The sequence below is a fragment of the Cynocephalus volans genome, chromosome X (assembly GCF_027409185.1).
Source record: "Cynocephalus volans isolate mCynVol1 chromosome X, mCynVol1.pri, whole genome shotgun sequence".
In the NCBI taxonomy this organism is placed as follows: Eukaryota; Metazoa; Chordata; class Mammalia; order Dermoptera; family Cynocephalidae; genus Cynocephalus; species Cynocephalus volans.
In genome coordinates, this window is record NC_084478.1 from 147,357,109 (window position 1) to 147,379,754 (window position 22,646).

Sequence of the window (22,646 nt, forward strand, 5' to 3'; positions counted from 1 at the left end):
AGAGTTGCAGTAAGGGTGCCAACCTGCAGGCTGTGGAGGATGGTTTTAGGCAGGAACTAATCACCTAAGAATTTCCTCCAAAGCCCAGAAGACACGGTTGTGAGGACCCGGGGTCCAAGTAGAACCTTGAACCTCCCATGATTATAGACTACTGGTCCCTACTCAAGTATTTTTAGATGTTAGGGCTTAAAGGGAAGAATTCTTCTATTAGGGTTAATGGGCAATGTGTTTTATAACTTCTATAAATTGTTTCTCTCGATTCGTCAATTTGTATGTAATGTTTTGTATTCATGGTGTTTTTTTTTTTTTTTTTTTTTTTTTTTTTTTTTTTTTTTTTTTTTTTTCCCGGTGACCGGCGCTCAGCCAGGGAGTGCACCGATCATCCTTATATAGGATCTGAACCCGCGGCGGCGGGAGCGTCGCCGCGCTGCTAGCGCAGCACGCTACCGAGTGCGCCACGGGCTCAGCCCATTCATGGTGTTTAAATTAACGTTTTACCCATAAGTCTCTGAATCTCAAAGAATCACAGCAGTTCTTCACAACGCATGAACTCCAGGTGCGTGATTTCAACTCAGTGAATGGGCCCAAGACGTCAATTATTTATGGCTGTGAACAGGTCTGCCTTTTGGGGCTGTGAGGTTGGGATCTGGTTTGGCTTGAAATTTGGGTTCTTTACTTTCTTTACAATATTGACAACATCTACCTTTGTGTTTAGACAACTGATGATGAAATTTTACACATGATGACATGTCAAACGTGTGTGTATAGTGTTTGCATCCTGTGGGTGGAAGGCAGCAGTTTCAGGCTTACCGGTCTGTCCAGCGGGCACCTCTTCTTTGAGACCTTTCCACATCCTTCTGTTTGCTCTGCCATAGCTACTCGGTTTCACCCTTCTCACATCATCCTATTGAGTCAATTAGTCTTTGCTCTGGTAATTTTTAATTCTCATAGTAGACACCAAGACTGAGTGATTGTCTGCTAAGTGTCTTTAAGACCACTTTTTCTCCCTGAGATGTATTTAATACACAATCTGTTGTGTTTTCCTTAGCAACTCTCATTTGCCTAAGGTGTGTGTTTTCTGTTTGGGTGTAGGATTTTGTCAAATACTTATGTTCTCCCAACAAAATTTGCTTGTTGGAAAAATCTCCACGTGTGTACTTCATTATTCACAGTGAGTGAAAGCATAACTAATGAAGATGTGGCTCTTTTGTGTGCATCCAAGCATGAACCAGTATAGAACTATGAGCTCTCTAATCTGGAATATTGAGGTCAGGGATTGGTGACAGGGCTTGGCGTTTTCAGACCAAGACTGAAGTTCTCCCATTTTTAAAGGAAGAAAGGTAGTAGTTACTCTGATACTCCCTGCGAGAAGTGTTCCTTTTGTCCAATTTATGAAGACCACAAATGCATAATTGGATACTGCGCAGGTGGTGGGGGCATCTTCTCATCCTACGAAAGACAAGACAAAGGTAGAGTGACCAGCTCGGTTTTGCAGAACACCAGTTCAGGAAGCTTAGGAGGGACAGGTGTGAGAGCGAGAGAGGTGACGGCACTAGCAGCAGGATGCTGTGATAAGCACGGCATTGCAGACACACAGACACACACAGATACACACACGTCCATGCCCTGCTTCTTCTTTCTTAGCTTCTGTAGCTCTCACTCCTTTATGTCTCCCTTGCTGCTGTCAGCTGTGAGCACATCCTTAAAAGCTCAGCGTTCCTTAGGGTTGAGGTTGACTCGCTCCTGAGCGCATTCTCCCATCAAAGTCCTAACCAGGCCCGACCCTGCTCAGCTTCTGAGGTCAGAAGAGATCAGATGTGGTCGTGGTTATAGACCCCTCAGCCCACTCTCTGTCTTCATGAAATCTCATCCATTGCAGTGACTCCCACGTTGACTTTGTGCTAGGACTTCTAGATCTTTAGCTCTAGGTCCTTCTTCTACCCTCAACTCCAGATTTTATTTCCACTCAACTACTGTTCATCTCCTTGTCAGAGTCTCATTAGCACCTCAAACTTGTGGCAACACAACTGCCCATCGTCCCTTCTCCTCTGCTCTCAGGGACCACCATCCATCCAGAAAGCAGCTCGTGTGCTCCCTCCCTCCCTTGACGTGGGAGCCACTGCACATTCACCCGTGCCGTGTTCACTTGTGTGTCTCACTTAATCTTTCTGCACCCATAGGAGCTCCGGCATTTACTACCACCCTCCTGGACTCTAACATCCTTCTCGTAACGAAGTGGCCTGTCTTTTTCCGGCGTCCTTCTGTTTTGATCTGGTCTGCAGACTGACACCCAAATGGTAGACTTGTAAAGCAAACCGGATCTTATTATTGAAGGCCTTAACCTCTCAAGGGTACTACAGCATCCAACCCAGAGTTCTGTGCCTTGGGCAGGTTTTCCCTGTCAGCTTTGCCACTTACATCATTCCCTCTCTTGTCCTCTCAGGCAGAGTATGCGTTCTTCCCTGACGGCCATGTTCTTTCACACTCCTGCTCCTGTGCACGTGCTCCTCCCTGATCCGGTAAACCGCCTCCTCTCTCTCCTGTGGACCTCATCAACTGTCACGCAAGACACATTTCCGTCTTCTGCATCCTTTTCTGACAACCTGGGCAGTGGTAGGGGACCCAACCTGAAGGAGCTCTTGGCAAATACCTCTATTAGTCTACCACACACATCTTGCCTGATCTGGCCAAACCATTCAGTGGAACGAGTGATATTGTGAATTCCTGAAGGGAAGGTATTTCTGGAGATCTCCCAATGAAAGGTACTATGGCCTTACCTCCTTATGGACTTAACTGAATCCTCATACCTGTCATGCTATATAGTGGATTATATATATATCACATCAGAACAGGATAAACTACTAAGCTTTCTGATGGAAAACTGGTGGTAAATTTAGAGAGGAGACATGATGTGTATATGATATGTATATATGACATATATATATATATATACACACACACATGAAGAATTAGTACAAGCGTTGATGTATCGATTAGCATAGAGAATTTACGATAAATAAAAGTGACATAGCTGTGGAAGAAACAGTTGGAAAACTGGACAGTGTGTTGTAAGATACAAATTATGTGCGGTGAATGATATGTAGACAATGCATTAGAAAATGCACTCGATATGGTGTGGGATGGTGCAGGAAGTCTCCAGTAAGAGGTGAGATTTGATCTGAAATGGGAGGGAAGATGACAATAAAATAACCATCATAGCATGTGAGTGCCTGGTATATACCAGGCACCAGAGAAATGCTTCGCATTAACTCGCTCGATGTCACGATAGCCCAGTGACCCCAATGAGGTTCTTATTGGCACCCTCATTGAACAGGTGAAGGAAATGAGTCACATTAATCGTTCCAAGTTGCATAGCTGTTCGGAGGTAGAGCTGGGATATGAATCCAAGCAGCCTCGGACCGACCCATGTAGATAACCACAAGCTGTAGTACGTAGTAGAGAAGTAGTGATTGCTAGTTCTTCCCAGGCAGGTGGGAGCCCAGGGCTTTAACCTAATATGAAGTGTGGATTGGAAAGGAATGATCTGTAAATGACAGAGCAAGGAGACACTGGAGATCTGAGACCTCCAATGTGGTATTAGTCGTCACAGGCCAGGCACTGAGAGAGTCCAGCCACATGTCCATCTGCAGAAGTCAGTCAGAGGGGACAAGCTTCGTGGCACATAGGGAAGGTGTTGACAGATCCTGAGAACAAGATTCACATCAGTAGCCATTGTCTTCCTTCACTTCCCTCCCCATGTACCTTAAGTTTCCAGATCCACTGCTTCCCTGGACAAAGCCTGCAACAACTCTCTTGCCCCTCTATTGTTTCGTATTGATTTTGTTTTGTTTTGTCGTTGTCTGACAGAAAAGGAGGAATGGATATGAAATCCTGAAAAACATGGTGGAGAGTTGTTTGAATTCAGTGCTAGGACCGATCCTGGGAGGCTTCTGTGAGTTTCCTTGCTGTTGGCTTCTCCTTGCCTACCCACGATAATGGCAACCTCAGCTGGATTGCCAAAATTCCAAGTGCAAACCCTCGGTCCATCACACCATGTCCAGCGCAGTGCTATCTGGTCCCAGAGAGTACATCATTCTCGTGCACCGCAGCTCTGATGTCTGTCGGTGTGCCACATAATAGCAGAGAAGAACTCCCACCTACCTGTAGGGAAGAGAAGATTGAATCACGGAAGGCTTCCAGGAGGGTACAATCGAGCTGGACGGGGATAAACTGGGTGAGCCAGAGATTTAAAATCAGAAATGACAGAAAACAGAGGCTATATTATGTGCAAAGGCCAGAGTAGTAGATCTGCATGCGGAGAAGTGGGCGTCGGGATAATAAGTGATAACAGTACGAGCAGGTTTAAGTGAAGATAACTTTGAGGTAAGGGCGGAGTTTCTACTTGTGGACTCCAGGAGAATGGACAGTTTCCCTGTCAATCATTTCATGCCGTCCAATGAAACTCTTTCCGGGTAGGGCCGTAGAGTGGCTGTCTAAGAACCGGACGTTGTGACCGGAGTCTTTTGACTCTGGGTCATGCGATGCGGCTTCCGTCGACACCTTCCCTGGGGAACTTGAGAACATGGCGGCGCCCCCTCCTGAAATCACGGAAGTGTAAGTTTAACGATTTTAATTCTTAATTGGTTGTCGGTGTTGTGGTTTTGACCGAATCTAGTATGTGGCGTGCGCCACCATGTTCAGCAGACGTGTCCTGTGCGTTTAACACGTGTCCCGTGGGCTTGTGGATCGATGATAGGGAATGCCCTTAGCGGCTTCGGTCGGAGCGTTGTGCTTTGTGTAACTACGCGACGAGTCTTTCAGATCGTTTTGTTTGCTTAAATGTCGGTCTTGGACCCACCTACTCGTGCTCTTCAGGTTCTGTGGTGTTTGGATCTTAAAAACGAGGAAACGGCTGATGCGGTTGGCAGAGGTGGTGTGACTCCAGGACTGCACTGTGGTCCGTGGCCACCAGGGACCTTACGTCGCCTTTATTTTAGAGTTGATGGGTGGATATTGACAAAGTATCTTTGTTTAAATCTTCATCTTGGCCGTATCCGTGAGACTTCTTATCAGAGACTCTTTTGTGTTATTTCCGATCTGAAAAGGGGGAAAGTAACACGCTGAGGAACTGTGTTTGAAGTTGTGACAGGTCACGGTCCTTCACTGCCTTTCAGTCAAGTTTTGTGTTTCTTAAACAACGTGACCGTGCGTTAATGTAATTTGCTTGGTTAAATGTTAGACTTGGTCTCCATATGTTGTTTTCAAAAGAAAAATACAAGTCCTGGTTAAGTTCGATGTAAAAATGAAGAAGTGGGTGTGGCCGGGTCGGGTCTCGGGGCTTGTTCCCCCACTGCCGTGAATGGCCTTCCATCACCATTGATGCCGTTTTGCATTTCTATGTACTATGCCTGTTTAATAATTACTGTGCTCATCCAAGTGTCGTCCCGAGGCTTTTCCTGCGTTTTCCATTAAAAATTTATTGTTATTTGTACCTTATAAACAATGAAAATAGTGGTATGTTTGGCAAGAGCCTGTTGCTAACATCCCCGAAGAGAAGCTCCCAGGGATTCCAGTTCTTGTCTCATTCTGCAGGGTGCTGTCGTGGGTGGCTGTCGTGACATTTTAGTCATTTGAATTTGTTTAATTTTGATTTTGATCGTGTTCCATAAAAATGTTTCGAATGATAGAAGTTTGTACACATTCGGAAATGGATCGTCCGGGCAGGGACTTGAGGTTTTCGGTCACTGTACATATCCCTTGGCTCTTGTCAGCCAAGATTGAACACTGTGTGGCATTTAATTCCACCTGTCCACACTCATTGCATTCGATTAATATTAGATCCTGGCGCTTCTCTTAAGTTTCCCTTAAAAGATTTGTAATATATTTCAATTTAGAGGCAGAAATTAACGTCTGATTGAGTGCCTTTCAGTGTATAGTGTAATCGCAAGTTTGACATAATGTATATTATTTAAATTCTGGTCTTGCTCCCTAATCATGAATTTGCATGAAATTCAACAATTTAGGATCATCTTGATTTATAAATGCAGAACTGAGTGAGTTTGCTGAGGCCTTAATATGTTACAGTGGTGTATACTGTTAACTCTCTGTTCTGAGCTGCCACTAAATACAATTTGGGATTTTAGGTTACGGATTTGTGTTTGGTATTGGGCCAGGAGGCCTTCAGTTTCCCTGGTTCCAGTTTCAGGGTGAGCCTCTGGGTTTCAAGTTAGTCCCAGGTCTCAGGCCCCCTCCTGTGGCCTTCCCCTAGAGGAAGCTATTGTTGCCAGTTAGACCTATTTTCAGCATCAACACGGGAAACTGAGACCCAAGGGGCCAGCTTATGCAAATCCAGTGACTGGGCATGCTCAGTAGAGAATGGATCTATAAGGGTGGTAGTTGAATGACCTTCCACTAGAGGTGCTGTAGAGCAAAGAACATTTTCGAATGTGCCTGGTGCATGTGATAGGGTCGGAACAATGAACACGCTCCCGGAAGGGACTGACTGAGCGTGTGCAAGACTAAAAGTTACAGAACTGGGGACCACCCCCCCTAATTGAATATTCATTAGAGAGGGAACATATAAAAGCCAAATCCCAGCGGAAGGCGGGGGTTGTAGCTCACTTTCCTGAGGGCGATGTTCCTTTCCCCCTGGGCTGAGGATGTATATACTTTATTTCGTATCAAACTTATTTTTAGCAAGCTGCTCACTCTCTTGAGCCAGCCTGCACTGTACTGAACTTTAAGTGTGTATTTCTTACTTTATGTTTAACGTGAGGTGGGCCCTGCTCAGTCTCTGGAGCTATGCTGCCCTTTCTCTCTGAAATCGGTATCTCTTATTCATTATATGGAACCTGTTCTCACTTTGTGCTGTGACTCTGCTCTTGAATTCTTTCCTGCGGTGGAGCCAAGAACCTGGAAGGAGGGCAGGGTGGGTAGAGGCCGACTATGGGCCCTGTGGAACCTTCCTCAGTCATCCTAAGTGTTGAGACAGCTAGGAGAGCGCCCCCTAGTGGCCAGGGCTTTGTCAGTGCAGCCATGTGCTCAGGGACCTCCTTGAGCCACTAGGGGCCCATTGTCTCTGCCTGATCCTGGACCTTCAGATGCGGTAAGTGGAACTCCCCAGCTTTCGGTGAACATTCCCGTTTGAGGGGTAGATGAAGAATGTACAACAGATTAGGTTGCATGCTCCAGAGAAACCGGGATGTTATTTTAGTACACTCTCTGGGCTTTGTCCATATGCTCTGTGTTGATCGTGGCTGGTGTGCGTGTGTGTTTTCCTTCATGTTCTGTTTGTTAAGTATGCAAAACTTCGGTAAACCTTGCAGTTCTATCTCTGGTAGCAAGCCCGCCTGTCCGTGCTAACTGGGGTAGGCCCCACCTCGTGGCTGGAAATGTGGGGATGTAGCCATCTTCTTGCCGTGGTCCTGCTCTCTGGCCTCTCCCCCAGCAGCCATCTTGCCTTAGCCCTCTGCCATCTTGTCTTTTTCCCATGGTCCTTCTCTCCGGCCTCTCCCCTAGCAGCCATCTTGCCTTAGCCTTCTGCCATCTTGTCTTCTTCCCATGGTCCTTCTCTCTGCCCTCTCCCCTGGCAGCCATCTTGCCTTCGCCTTCTGCCATCTTGTCTTCTTCCCATGGTCCTTCTCTCTGGCCTTTCCCCCAGCAGCCATCTTGCCTTAACCCTCTGCCATCTTGTCTTCTTCCCATGGTCCTTCTCTGTCTCTGGCCTCTCCCCTGCAGCCATCTTGCTTTAGCCGTCTGCCATCTTGTCTTCTTCCCATGGGCCTTTTCTCTGGCCTCTCCCCCAGCAGCCATCTTGCCTCAACCCTCTGCCATCTTGTCTTCTTCCCATGCTCCTCCTTTCCCACAGGCGCCTCCCATGCCACCATCTTGTCTATGGCTTCTTCCTGCAGAAAATAATGGGCCCATCACAGCAGTCTTACAGGCAAGGGGAAAAGTTAAAAGAGCTGGTCTCTGTCAGGGTTTTAGAATGTGCAGTGCTTATTTAGAAACGTTGTTTATGTAACATTCTGAGCTAAAGTGAAATGTGAAATATTTCCTGTAGTGACTGAAACAGTTTTCGACTTACACCCTGCAGTGAAATTTAGCAGTTAAGACGTAGCCTAATTGTTTGAAAGAGTAACTACAACAGCCAAACTAATGGAGACACGAGGGTCGGCCCCCTCTCCTTGTCCGTAGCTGTCTGTTTCACCGCCTAGTTTATTGAACCTCATGTCTTGTTTGGGAAAGGTGTGTCCGCTTGGGTTGGAGGTAATGAGTTTGTGCCTTTTGGTCATTAAACACCTGGTGATCAAAAAGAAAATTTTTTCTCTGCTCAGTTTCTCTAGGCAAGTTAGAGAAACAGAAACTGTTACAATTGGCTCCATCTCTGGACAGAACGTGTCTGTGCGCAGAGTTCTGCAAGTGTTAACGCAGAAGCCTTTTAGGAAAGAAGGGTAAAGGGCTTTTTGAAAGTCAGAGTGCCGTGAGAAATGTCATCAGAATGATCAGCATGCATTTTTGCCTGGGTTTACTGGTCAAACAGTATTACATTTGTCCCTGCTAGAGGTTGTTAAGGCTAGGGCTGAAGCGACTATTGGGCCCCCCGACCCTGTCCCCGATGTCGGTATCATTGTATTCTGTTAAATGTGGGCCCTGACCCTTTTCATAAGCTTTGTGTTAAAAACTTCTGCGTTACCTTAATTCACAAATTAAGAAAACATTTTCTAACTGCCTGTGTGCGTCCTGTTTTATGACAGTTACTGTTTTTAGGCAGCCATGCAGCCAAAACTTTCATTTTATTTTCTCATTAAATTGTTTTAATATCATTATGTTTGTTGAAATTTTAGTCTTTCTGTATCATATTGAATAGATGCAATAAAAATGAAAGTTTTGCAGTATTTCAATGATAAGAAAGCGCACATTGGCCATTTGGTTGAGCGTTTGTTATTTTATGACAGTGAATGAGCAGAAGTGGCAGTCACTGGCCACTGCTGAACATTGTTTGGGATCATTTGGCATCCTTCGGGATTTCATTTTCCTGCAGCAATTGAGTTCGACCATCACGTTATTCAATTCAATTCCATCCTTAGTATTTTTATGTGTTTCCTTTGATAATCATGGAGCATTTCCACCTTATGAATGAGGAAATTCATGCCCAGAATGAGTGATTTTCTGTTTTCTATGAGGGAATGGCCCTTGCAGGTCGTCTTGCATAATTTGGATTTTACTTTAGAGCCCAAATTGTGCATTTAATGTATTGTTATTTCTCTAAAAGTTGGCGTAGGTTCTCCTTCCAGGTATTCTGACATTTTAAAAGATGATTTGTGTGGTTCCTAATTACAAACAAGGAGGGTAGGCGTGGTCCAAGGCCAGATGGCGAATGAACTGGCAGGAACATGCTACACCCACCCCCCCACTGGAGAAGGTGCTTGTCCTGCCCTTTTGGCCTCAAGTGTTACAGTAATGGCTGAAAAAATAGGGAGTGCCTGCCTGTTTATACTCATTCTTCCATTATGTGAAGATGTATATTCAAGGAGAGAATTTAAAGAAAAGACTTGTTTTTCTAAAAAATATGAGGACCCTAATGAGCGAGAGTAAACCATTACGTTCTATAAGGTAAAAGTTGCTGTCCTTTGGTAATGGTGATGGTTGTTGCTTATTGGCCCTTTTGCTTGTTGATTCTTGATATTGACTTGAATTATGTATATTATCTCAGGTTGAAATGATTTAATGACTCCTGTGTCTATGGAACATTGATGTTCTCTAAACCCACCTCAATTACATTGAGAAACGTGGATTTGTTGCTGTTTGGCTTTTACTTTATCTGTGTTGTTGGTAGTTTCAGGAATGCAGATGTCAGGAACTGGGACACTAACTAGCCTCATTAAGCCTAACTTTTCAGGAAAAGTCTTGGACCTTCAAATATCTAAGTGTGGAATGAAGGCACTTTTATCCCATTGTACCCTAGAGGCAGTCTTACCAATTAAGAGCAAATCCTCCAATCTTTATATTGTCAAGTGTCCATTATTTTCATTGTTTTCTCCCCACAGACCTATATTCAATGTCAGATTGCAGTCACATTATGTACTGAAGGAATTCTTCATGAAATCGTTCTGACAGGTGTTAGCTAATATATGCAATTGGCAAATTCACTATCTTACAAATTACTGAGGCAAAAACATACCTGCGTAATGTGCACATCATGGTCTGTTCAGAACAACACAAACCCTATCTGAATGATTTGTTACCCATAGTCTTGCATGGTGTGTGTGTCAGTGATTAGTAAAATGAGAACACAAAACCCATTTCAAAGGTTTGTCACACAAAGTTTGTATGAGTCAATTGCCTTATTACTGAAGAGAAAAAAATGGACTTCTGCACCTCCCCTTGTAGCAAACAATAGGCAATGCCTCTGAATGTAATAATGAATAGTTCCTCTATGGCTGTTGATTAAAGCAGAATGCTCCGTTTGAAGGGGCAGTCAGGCCTGTAAACAGTAGTCTTATGTGCTCTTGTGCTTTGATTCATGCAGTTCCCGTCTTACATTCCTTTCACTCTTTTGGCCCACCTCACACAGGATGCGTGACTGAGTACTGTGACGCCATCAACCACTTTGAGAAGTTACCCTGGATGAGAGAAAGAGGAAGTGTGCCCCAGCCACACACATTGTATGAGTTTGAAGTTACATAAGTTTCCTGCAGTGCTGCTAGACTGTCACCCCACAGGCAAGTCTCCTGGGAGATTTGTACAGTCCCCGTGTCCTTCAGAACCTGTGATGGAGAAGTCAGTACGCGTCAGCCTGAGTCTGAAATGTGAAGAGAGCGGAGCCAGAGACAATAGTCAAGAGCAGCCAGACAAGTAAGAGCAACCTTATGTTTTCTGAGGTGGCGGGTGGCGGGTGGAGGGCAGCACTTGTCTCCTGTAGGCTGTGCCGTCATTTACGATTGTATTGAAACCCCTTTCGTGAGTCTCTAATGTAGGAACTACCAACAGTGTCAGGGTCAGTCCATGGGAGAGACCCTGTTTCTGCAATCAGTTCCTTTAACTAGGCAGTAACATATTTTCCAGGCCTTATTTATGTTCCTGTGTACACTGTAGGTGCTGCTGTTACAGACAAAGTGACTTTACCTTGCAGTACCAAGCAGAAGCAAGGTGGATGGGATGAGATTTTCAAAAACCCTTCAGTAATCCAGGCTTTGTGAATGTGATGCTCATGTGCGTCTTTTGCAGGTATGAATACGTGGATTTTTAAGTAATTTGAAGGCAGCAGTATCTAGGAAAGGTGGGAAAGACGAGACCCATTGACCAATTGAATGTCAGAGAGTGATAGTCTGCCAGTGGCACTTCACTGTGGTCGGGTGGGTGGTTATTTGCTAGGGGTCCGGGAGGCATAGGCTAATAATTCATATATTATGTGGGTCAATATTCCTTTAAGTGTTTACCCCTCCACAAATTGTTGGCCATTTCTTTGCTTTGCAGACAGCTGGGACCACACATTACATTTCATTCACAGTAAGTTTCTAGTGTCTGAATCGGAAAGACCTTTGCCTCTTTCTCACTGTCGTGTTTGAGCCTCATTTTCCTCATTTGCAAAATGAGTTTCACACTATCCTATGATGGATGTTGTGAGAATCAAGTGTGATGATCTTTGTAAATTGCCTGGGACACTGGAGATACTCAAGGAATTAGTACCCCATCTCCAGCATACATATCTTGGAGCAGAACACTACGGTGACTGGTTTTGCTCCTCTCCCTATCTGTCCAGACCTACCCCTATCCCATTTCTTTAGACTTCTGCCATAATGTCCACTAAATGCTTGTTTTCTTTCGCAGGGCCAGCAAGTTTCCTCAGAGATTACTTGGGCTTCTCTTCAGAAACCGGCATCTTTAATTCTGCTGCGATGCAGGGAGGTAGCCCTTGAAGCCAGACTTTTCCTTTCTCTGCGTCACATTCTTTTCTGGCCAGCTCGGACACCTCACATGAAAGCTGACCTGACTTAGCACCCATCAGGGCATTGTAGGATTTGTTAAGAAGTGCAGATGGGTAGTGCTTAGTAACTGGTAGAGCTAAAAGTTCTCTCTTTCATTGCTTCCATGGTCATTTATTTTCTGGGCGGTGGTGAATTCATTGAAAATTATGACAATTTGAGATGGGGGACAATAGTACTGAATATAAATATGAATTACTGCAAGATGTGTTCAAAGACACTGCTAACCTTTAGTCCCAGTAGATATCTCTGATCCTTCTATGCTATAATAGCACGGGTTTTATCCATTAGGGGGCATCATGGAACCTGAAGTTCACCGCCCGAAGGTAGAAAACAAAACAAAACACTCTTTTTATGATTAGAAACTGAAGCGTCTAGCCTTTATAAAGCACATTTACATTTCAAAGACTTTATATTTATCCCTATAATTGGTTCAGTTACTTTAAAGTTATAAAAGATGGGAGTCTTTGTTTCCCACCCAGTGAAAAACTGAGGCCTGAGATATTTAGAGCAACCCGTACCCACACCTACATTCTTTCACCAAGTGACATGATGGTGGCCAAGGGTAAGCAATTTGCTAGTCAAAAACAGTTGTGAAACAACCGTGACTCTGATACCTGTCCCCCTCCCGCACCAACTTGTGTCAACTACCCATTCCAGTCCTCTTGGGTCTCTTCCTATGTGGCGGGGGGTGGGGTGGGGGGGGAGAGAAGACCTAAAAGAATGTTTCATGGATAATTTTACTGAATATTGGCACTGAAAAATCAGTCACAAGATGGGTGATTCTAATAGGTGACATGTCAAGATCAGGACACTTGGTGAAAGAGAAGGTGACCGTCATCAGAGTTGAAGATGGACTCTAGCTCCCAAGGTGTTTACTCTTGAGGGGAGCCTTGTCACGTAGGCTTATTTGTTGTGTGTTCAATGACTGTACACTCATTAGTGGGAGTGGTAATGTGCTGTAAATTCGTGGTGTGAGGTATTCTGCGTCAAACTCGTGTTTGCCTTCTTTGTTTTTTCATTCTTGTTTATATGGCTGATGGGAAGGGCATGGATTATAATGGACTCTTTAAGACAAGGCCTTTCATGAAAACTCTATGGGTTAACTATGTTGAAGGAGACAACTGAGTTGGTAGTATTTGATGAAAAAGACCTAGGCTGATGTGCTCACTTTGAAACTTTTTGAAATGACTGTTCAAATTATAGATGTGTGATACATGCCTGTGTGCATGGTGTAGAGATTTCAGAAGAGTACAGTGAAATTTAATTGACTGAAAATCCATCTATCTACATGGAATTACACCCACTGTTATCATTTTGGTGTATTTCCAATTAAGTTTTTCTGGGATCAGAGACATTGTTGTATTTTCTTATTTTATAAAGTAAATAATTTTATGGTCTGGATATCTCTGAGTGCCTGAAGAGAGCATAGTGTGCAAAGGAACCTTTGTAGCCTCCTGCTCAGAGGCTAATTCCTTTTCTTCTCTGAATGTGGTATCTACCCAACAAACCAATTCAGTGTTTTCACTGTTTCCCCCTTGGCTGCAAAGTGCCTGCTTCTCTCAGGATCCTTGTGGAAGTGAGGGCGTGTGTGAGTCACAGGAGAGAAATCCTGTTTGTTTCTAATTTATAGGCATGGAAAGCACATCCTCCCCACCTTTGCCCCAGGTAACTGAAGGCTTGTGACTTTTGCTGTGAATGGCAATTTCTAAGTCTTCCTAGTGGCCTAAGTTATTCATCTGAAGATGTTAAGCAGGGACTAAAACTACAGCTCAGTGTATTCCCTGTTACACACTGTTTCCTGTTGAATGCACCCAGCAGTGTAGTGAAGACAAGGACAGTCATTCTAAGAGGCACCATACCCTATTGGTAATGGTGATGGTGGGGATGGTGGTGATGATACTAATAAGAAAACAGTCACATTGTACCAGTGCTATGAAACTGAGTAGGACCGAGAACTGGGCTCAATTCTTTTCATGGTTTATCTCAATCCTCTCAGAACCCAGTGAGATAAGTACTTTTATGATCTCTCTTTTACAGATGAAATTATTGATGGGCAGATTAGATCAGTATCTTGCCATGACAACAAAGAAAAAACAAATAGCAGAGGGAGGTCTCTATTCTGAGGGTAGCTGACCTCGAATCCGGTCAAACTAGTCATTAATCTGTGAGAAGCCATTCTGTAGGGTATCCTTGGGTATCCTTTTGCACTATCCAAAATCTCGACTTATACGGTGGGGGCCCTTCATACATGGCTTCACATTGTGGCAGCCTTGGTTTGACTACTAGACTGCATCAAGATACATACTGCCATGGAAGAAAGCCCACCTTTATTTCATGGTGGACAGTCTTGGGGAGAAGAAAGGGACGTTGGAATTATGCATAACAGGTTGGATGTTTTTAAGAACTGGAACACTGACTCTTCTGGGGTCCATGTCCACCAGTGTTTTTTACCAGTTTATTATGAGGGGTGTTACAAAGGACACAGATGAAGAGATGCGTAGGAAGAGGTATGGGAGAAGGGGTGTGTGGATTGCATGCCCTCTGCAGTCGCACCTCCCTCCAGCAACTTGCACGTGTTCAGCTATCTGGAAACTGATTGTTTTTTTTTTTTTTTTTTTTTTCATTTTCCAAATCCATTGATTGCATGCTTTTTGTGTAATAGCTGAGATTCAAAACGTTAAAGAATGTATTGGCCCAAATGAGAAAAAACTAACAGTAATCAATTTTAAGTGCCATTTCAGTAGAATATGCCCAATGTTTCAAAGTTATTGTGACTTTGTGGCTATTGTGACTTTATAATACTAACGTCCCACTCTGATTAATGTGTGACACATGGTCTAACAGGCAAATACATTAAACTCCACATCCATCACGTGACTTCTGTACTAGGCACGTTGGTATCCTGGCATCAGGCACATACCACCAAGGATGTGAATTATGACATTCTGCGTTTCCAAAACCATGATGCTCTTTTTTTTTTTTGTCGTTTTTTCGTGACCGGCACTCAGCCAGTGAGTGCACTGGTCAGTCCTATATAGGATCCGAACCCGCGGCGGGAGCGTTGCCGCACTCCCAGCGCAGCACTCTACCAAGTGCGCCACGGGCTCGGCCCAAACCATGATGCTCTTTACTCCTCAACCATTTCATGTGGTAAAGAGGTTGAAAAGAATCCTTTTCTGAAGTTGGTTTCTCCACGGAAGAGAAGGCAAATGGCGTAAGGACGTTCTGAAATTTAGACCAGACCAAACCAAACCCCTTTGCCAAAGAGTCTGCTCACTCTGCAATGCTGGCGCACATGTGGATGTTAGTAGTTTAGGGAGAGACGATTTAGAAGCAGGAGACAACTGACCAAATGAGGATGTCGTGTAACTTTCTTTTTTTTTTCTGGAAAGGCAAAAAAGAATGTGCATTAGTCCATTTGTGTTACTTCTAACACAAATACCTGATGGATAGAGAAAACAAAGTTTATTGCTGACAATTTTGGAGGCTAGGAAGTCCACAGTCCAGGGAACACGTCTGGTGAGCGTCTTGGTGGTGGTGACCGTGATCCAGGGATCTCACGTGGCAGAAAATGGAGCAGAGACTACGTCATTCACTTTTTATTTTTATTATTTTTTTTAAAAGTTGACCAGTAAAGGGGATCTTAAATCTTGACTTGGTGCTGTCAGCACCATGCTCTCCCAGGTGAGCTAACCGGCCATCCCTTTATAGGGATCCGAACCTGTGGCCTTGGAGCCACGGGCATTGCAACCCTCGGCACCGTGTGGTCTGCACCACACTCAGCCAGTGAGCGCACTGGCCATCCCTATATAGGATCCGAACCCGCGGCCTCGGCACTCCCAGCACTCCCAGGCGCCGCACTCTCCTGAGTGAGCCACAGGGCTGGCCCCTATTCACTCTCTTTTTAAAGCCCTGGGAACCATGCCCATGACCTGCATTTTTCATTCATTCACTAGGTATGGTCCTCAGACTAATCATCTCTTTAAGGCCCAGCCTTTGAATTAGCAGAATAGGATTTCCCACCCTCTTAACACTGTGACAGTGGGGTTGAGAATTGGTGGGACACTCACGTCCTTTTCACATACAAATACATTCATTTCATCCCTAAAGTCTTGTTTCAACACAAAGGTCCAAAGTTCAAAGTCCCATCTGTGAAATCTAAACAAGTTATCTATTTCCAAGGTACAATGGTGGCACAAGCATAAGGTACATATTCCCATTCAGAAAGAGAAAACCAAAGGAAAGAGGTAACAAGTCCGAAACCCAGCAGGGCAGGGATTAAACATCAACACTGGTGAATCATGTACCTTGATTCCGTGTTCGAAGTCCTCTGCACGCTGATGTGGAGGTTAGGCCCACAAGTCCTTGTGTAGCTCCTCCACTCCTATGGCTTTCCTGGTCTGAGGCCGTGCTTCAGGTCTCCCAGGCTGGCATTGCACACTGGCAGCTCCACAAGTATGGGGTCTCCATCGCAGTCCCGCTCTCATGGCTCCACTAGGAATGGCGCTATTGGGGTTTAGGTACTGCAGCTCTGACCCTGCATTTCTGCTCAGCAATGCTCTAGTGAAGGCTCTATGCTGTGAATCCGCCCCTTTGACAAATCTCTTCCTTGGCCCCAGGCATTTCCATGTATCCTTTGAAATCAGGGTGATGGCTCCCAAGCCTCCACAGCTCTGGCATTCTGCGAGCCTGCAGATCTAACGGCATGTGAATGCCAACAAGGCTTCCGGCTTGTGTCTCGGAAACCTGCAGGTCCAGCCACACCTGAGGCCAACTTAGCCATGGCTGGAGCAGCCAAAGCAGCTGGGGTGCTGGTGTGGGGAGCAGCATCCCAAGGTGGCCTTGGGCAGCGAGCCCTTGGAGAATGCTTCGGGCCTGTTCCCCAAGGCCATTCTGTCTCCCTAGGCTTGTGGGCCTGTAGCGCAATGCAGCCTCCAAGGTCTCTGAAATACTTTTAAGGTCTTTTTTCCCTTCTCTTGAAAATCTCTTTCTTGTGGACTCATCTCTTTAGCTAAGGGCCCCTGGGTTTTACCCTTGCTTTTGTGGCCAGGCTGAAAGTTTTTCAATATTTTGTCCTCTGCTTCTTTGAATTATAAATTCTGGCTTTCCTCATGCCTTTTCCACCATAACTCAGCATAGGCTGTTGCAAGTAGCCATGCAACTTCCTGAATGTAATGCTGTTTAGAGATTACTTCTGTCAAATACTCTGTGTCAGAACCTTTAAGTTTCACATTCCATAAAACTTTTGGGCATGAACAGAATGCAGCTGAGTTCTTTGCCTGTTCATAGCAAGAGTGGTCTTGGCTCCAGTTTCCAATGAGTTCTTCCTCTTTTACGTCTGAGAACTTGCTTAGCGTGGTCTTTATAGTCCATACTTCTGTGAGCATTCTGCTGACCCCCATTTAACCAGTCTCTAAAACATCCAACCTTTCCCTGTTTTTTTGTCTTCTTTTTTTTTTTTTGTCTTTTTCGTGACCGGCACTCAGCCAGTGAGCGCACCGGCCATTCCTATATAGGATCCGAACCCGCGGTGGGAGCGTCGCTGCGCTCCCAGCGCCGCACTCTTTCGAGTGCGCCACGGGCTCGGCCCGTTTTTTTGTCTTCTAAACTTCCACCAGCAGCTGGGCTTTTTCTAACTGGCTCCTTCAAATTCTTCCAGCCTTTTGCTCGTTACCCAGTTGCAAAGCCATTTCCACACTGTCAAGTATTACAGGCAATGCACCACACACCTCTCTGGTACCAATTTTCTGTATTAGTCTGTTTCTGAAGCTTCGAACATAAATACCGGAAACTGGGTGTTGCTTTGCCTCCCACGGATTTGTCACCGCTTTTCCCCTGGGTGACGGAGCCACTAAAGATTACTCCAAGCCCATCCCTTCTGAGCAGTGAGAAGCCCCAAAAAGGGGTTAATCTCCCTGAACCCTCAAGAGCGAGGCATTCCTTCAATTTGGGAAATTCACGACAAATTGGGGTTCTCTTCCTGCATTTATTCTCCAGACCAGGAAGTTGAGGAAGAGAACATAAGTGGGGTGTTTGCTAAGTACCATTTAACAATAGGAGCTGGTAACATTCAGTAAGGTGACATTCTATAATGCAATTAAGTTGATCTACTAATAAAAGCTTGGTTTTAGCAAACATTGTCTTCTTACAGCAATTTCCTAGTATCTTTAAACATCAATCAATATAGCCTGTCTGTCTTCGTTTGAGCCAGCAACCTTGCCAAGTAACAGTTGTTTACCTTACAACAGAGACTGTAGCCTGGGGGAAATATCCTGTCCTTTGCAAGGTCAATATTTAAAACTGCAGGGCTGTGGAAAACCAGGCCCTGTGAAGTACATTTGCTTTATACATACTTCACCACTGGGTGATTGATAAAACAATATTCATTGCTTATAGTTTTGAATGCTGGGAAGTCCACAGTCCGGGGAACACGCGTGGTAAGGGTCTTGATGGTGGCGACAGTGACCCAGGGTCTCACAAGGCAGAAAATGGCAGAGCAGAGAGATGATTGTTCTTTGAATGAGAAGAATCGTAGAGGTTAGAGGCTCAGTGAAGAGGAGGGGCTTCTCTGATCTAGAAAGACGAAATGACTCATTAGGTATGGTCGCTCTTTCACGGTCCTATACCCTAGAGGTATGGAAAGGACTGAGGACAGCGGCAGCTTGTAGAGCTGGTCATGGACGTGGAGGGCAAGGGACTCTGGTGGGAATGTTGTGACGGGCATTGTGTGTTCAAGGGAGTCTCTCCATCCCCTATCCCATCCCCAGCACTAGCCGGGATCAGCATAGCTGGGGATAGAAGACAACTATACACATTATTGTGTGAAATGAGAAAGTTTGGTCCTCTGGCAGAGATGAGGCTTCTATGATGGCAGCAAGTCCTTATTTTACACTTACCCTGAGAATTCTGGATCTTGCTGCTGGCGAAGGCATTGTAGTTTCTCCGTCATTCTGTGGACTGCCTTAGACTGTGAGAAATGGCTGGGGGAAGGGTGGCCCTTGACCCTGTTATACTGTTGTCTAGTACAGCAGTTGGAGGGATTCTTCTGAGCGGCAACTGCTGTTTCTGGTGACCAACTGCTCTTGGTTGAGTTGACCACTCAGTTTTTCATTTTCGGAAGGCAGCTAGGCTCACCACTACAACACCAACACTTAGACATGTCTCATATTTGTAGTTCACCTGCAGAGACTTAGGAAAGTGAATTGTTGTTTCTGGTATGTTCTTCCAACATATGCTCAGATGCTTGATTCTTGTTTTAATGGCTCAAATGTCTTGTATAAGGTTGTACGGGAAGCATGCACTGGCATTGGCAGCATCTGGGGATTGGAAAATTGGGAGTCCCGGGCAAAAACTGGTGATGGCCTATTGTCAGGCTTCTGTGCTCAGGCACTAAGGTGCTAAACTGAATGGTTTTTACTATGCAGAGCAATGGCATGTCAGGAATCATGAGTGCTCTTGATTCCCTAATGGGAATGAAGTGGAATTTTCTACAAGCATTTATTAACTTTGTGCACTCTTCTGATGACCATACTCTGCCCATTGCTGGGGGAAAAGAGCAGTCAGGCCCCAGGGGCCATGCCGTCCATACATCTTGGGAGGGGGCCTTAGAAGGGGCACGCTTAAGTTTGGAGAGGTGCACCCAGGGACGGTGTCCTAGGAGCTTTGCGGCTGTGGGGGTGGTTAGAAACACCGTGTAGGGACCGGTCCACCTGGGTTGTAGGGTTTTGGGGTGTGGTTCTTTTAGTAAAACAGTATCCCCTGGGGTTAAAGCTTGGGAAGTATCCGCGGTGAGGTCCCCGGGGGCAGGACTAACCGTCAGCGTCAGCGTGGGCTTGCAAAAGAGCTCTTAAAAGGGTTAGGTAGGGTAGGTAGGATAGAAGGGGAGAGGGTGAGGCTGGAAAGTTGGGAGTTAACAGGAAGGGCCCTCCGTAGAGAAGTTCAAAAGGGCAGAGGCCGGATGGTCCCCTAGGGGTGGCCCTAAGGCTAGTAAGTGCCAACAGGAAGAAGCTTGGCCAAGATAAGCAGGTCTCCAAGGAAAGTTTAGTAAGATGTTCGTTGAGGAAGCCGTTGGCTTGCTCAACCTTACCCGAGGATTAGGGATGGTAAGGGATGTGGAGTTTCCAGGTGACATTCAGACCTTTGGAGACCTGCTGGGTGACACTGGAGATGAAGGCTGGGCGGTTGTCAGATTGTAGGGTCCATGGGAGGCCAAACCTTGGGATGATATGCTCAATGAGTGCAGCGCCTACCATGTCCACTGTTTTTTGAGCAGTGGGGTAAGCCTCAATCCATCCTGTAAAGGTGTCCACCAAGCTAGTATGTAACAATAGGTTTTGTGATGTGGCATGTGGGTTAAATTAAGCTGCCAGTCCTCCCCTGGTTGATGGCCTCGGAGTTGATGGTTAGTTAGGTCGTACTGTACGATTTCCCCCTTGAAATTTAACAGCAAAACAGGTATTGCAAGACTGATGAACCTCCTCAGTGAGCTTTTGGAGATGTGGGTTATGGAAAAGGGGTTCTAGGAACCGACGTAAAGCCAATGTGGAGGGATTTGGTGGGCATCTGTAATGATGCTGTGGGCTAGGTGGCCCGGGAGGGCAACCTTATCTTGGATAAAAATCCAACCCTTGTTCCCAACAATTTCCCCCAACCTGCTGAGGGTCTGAGTTTCTTCTTTGGTGTACGAGGGGGGATGGGGTGTGTTTAGGGAAAGGAGAGGAGCTGGGACGGAGCCTAGAGCCGTAGCCCGGGCTGTGGAGTCGGCTTTGTTGTTGCCTTTGGATGTAGGGTCTTTAGAGGACTGGTGGCCATGGCAGTGCACGATAGCCACCTCAGTTGGGAGGCTAAGGGCCTCAAGTAGCTTTTAGATGAGGGGCCCATCGATTATTGGGGTCCCTTTAGCAGTGAGGAATTCTCGTTCTTGCCAGAGGACATAATGAGTATGGGTGCTGAGGAAAGCATATCTGGAGTATGTGAATAGTGACCCATTGTCTCTTGGACAGGTGGAGGGCCCGAGTGAGGTGTCCCTTGGACAGGTGGAGGGCCTGAGTGAGGGCTATCAGCTCTGCCTTTTGAGACACTGTTCCGAGGGGAAGGGGTACAGCCTCTTAGGTGGCAGTTGGAGTAACAACAGCACAGGCTCCATGCCTTTGGCCGTCCGGGGCAATGAAAGAGCTACCGTCTACGAAAAGCACACGGTCAGGATTAGATAGGGGCTGGTCAGAGAGCCCTGGGTGTGAGGGAATAAAGTCCGCTAAACGTTGAGGACAGGAATGTAAAGGGTCGGGAGTAGTGGAGGGAGTAGGCGGAAGGGGAGGGTTTGCATACTTGTGGATCATCTGCAGAGACTTACACAAGTGAACTGCTATTGCTGCTGTGTTCTTCTGACATGTGCCCCAGAGGATTCTTTATGGTTTTCCCTATTTCAGGTTACCTACGGTTCAGCCGGGAATGTGGGGAATGTCCTGAGTAGGAGGAAACTACAGACACTTTGGGGGACAAAGGATTTTGGTGGGTGTATTAGTCCATTTTGGTGTTGCTGTAACAATACCTGAGACTGGGTAATTTATAAAGAGAAGAGGTTTATTTGGCTCACGATTCTGGGACAGCTGCATCTGTCATGGGCCTCAGGCTGGTTCTACTCCTGGTGGAAAGTGGCAGGCAGCTGGCGGGTACGAGCAGATCACATGGCGAGAGGAAGCGGGTACAAGCAGACCACATAGTGAGAGAGAGAGACAGGGACAGAGAGAGAGAGAGAGAGAGAAGGTGCTAGGGCCTTTTAAACAACCAGCTCCAAAAAATAATCTTTGACTCCAAGTCCTCCATCCTGGGCACAGTGGGGCACCTGGTCCCTCAGAGCCTCAGACAGCCCTGCCCCCACGCTCTGCCAGGCACATCCCACTGGGCTGCACTGGTACCTACGGCTTTTCCAGGCTGGTGTTGCTCGTTGCCAGCGGCCATAAAGTTTTAGGGTTACGGTGGCAGCCCCACTGCTTTGGCTCTGAGAGACCCCTGGAGTAGGCGGTCAATCGGTCTGGAGACCCTCCCAAGGAACAGCGAGACCACGGGTTCGGATGCAATCAGCAAGAGGTTTATTGAACACACGGGTACCCGGGCGACACAGTCTTTCGGAAGACTGGCGCGCCGGGTGGAGTTCCTGGGCTCGTTTTATAGCAAAAAGCGCGGGTACAGAAGCAAGAAGCAAGGTAATTGGTTAGTTCAAATCAAGCCAGGGGTGGACTCTGGTCAAGTGGGAGTCCTTGAAACAGTTGAGGGGCACTCTTGAAACTGCAACTGACCTATCTACTTCTGGGAACTACCCGCCCTTTGCCTCGGGCCGGGGCCCAGGTGTATAACCACAGATATCCTGTTTAGCTCTGTTCCCCTTGTTTCTTAACTTGACTTCTTGGCTGTACTTTCCCTATACTCTTGTAAAATGGCGTTACTGCGGCTAGCTTGAAAAGAAAAAACACTTTCTTCATCCCCCCATTTTTTCTTGTGGATCGCTCTAATCTTAGAGCGGGATTAAAAGTTATCTTTGTCATCTAAGGTTTGGTATTTTTGTCTAAGGACCAGAATTTTAACTGCACTTACCCTATCATTGATGAATTGGACTAGTCTATTGATGACGCAGGGCCCAAGGGTGAACAACAGAAG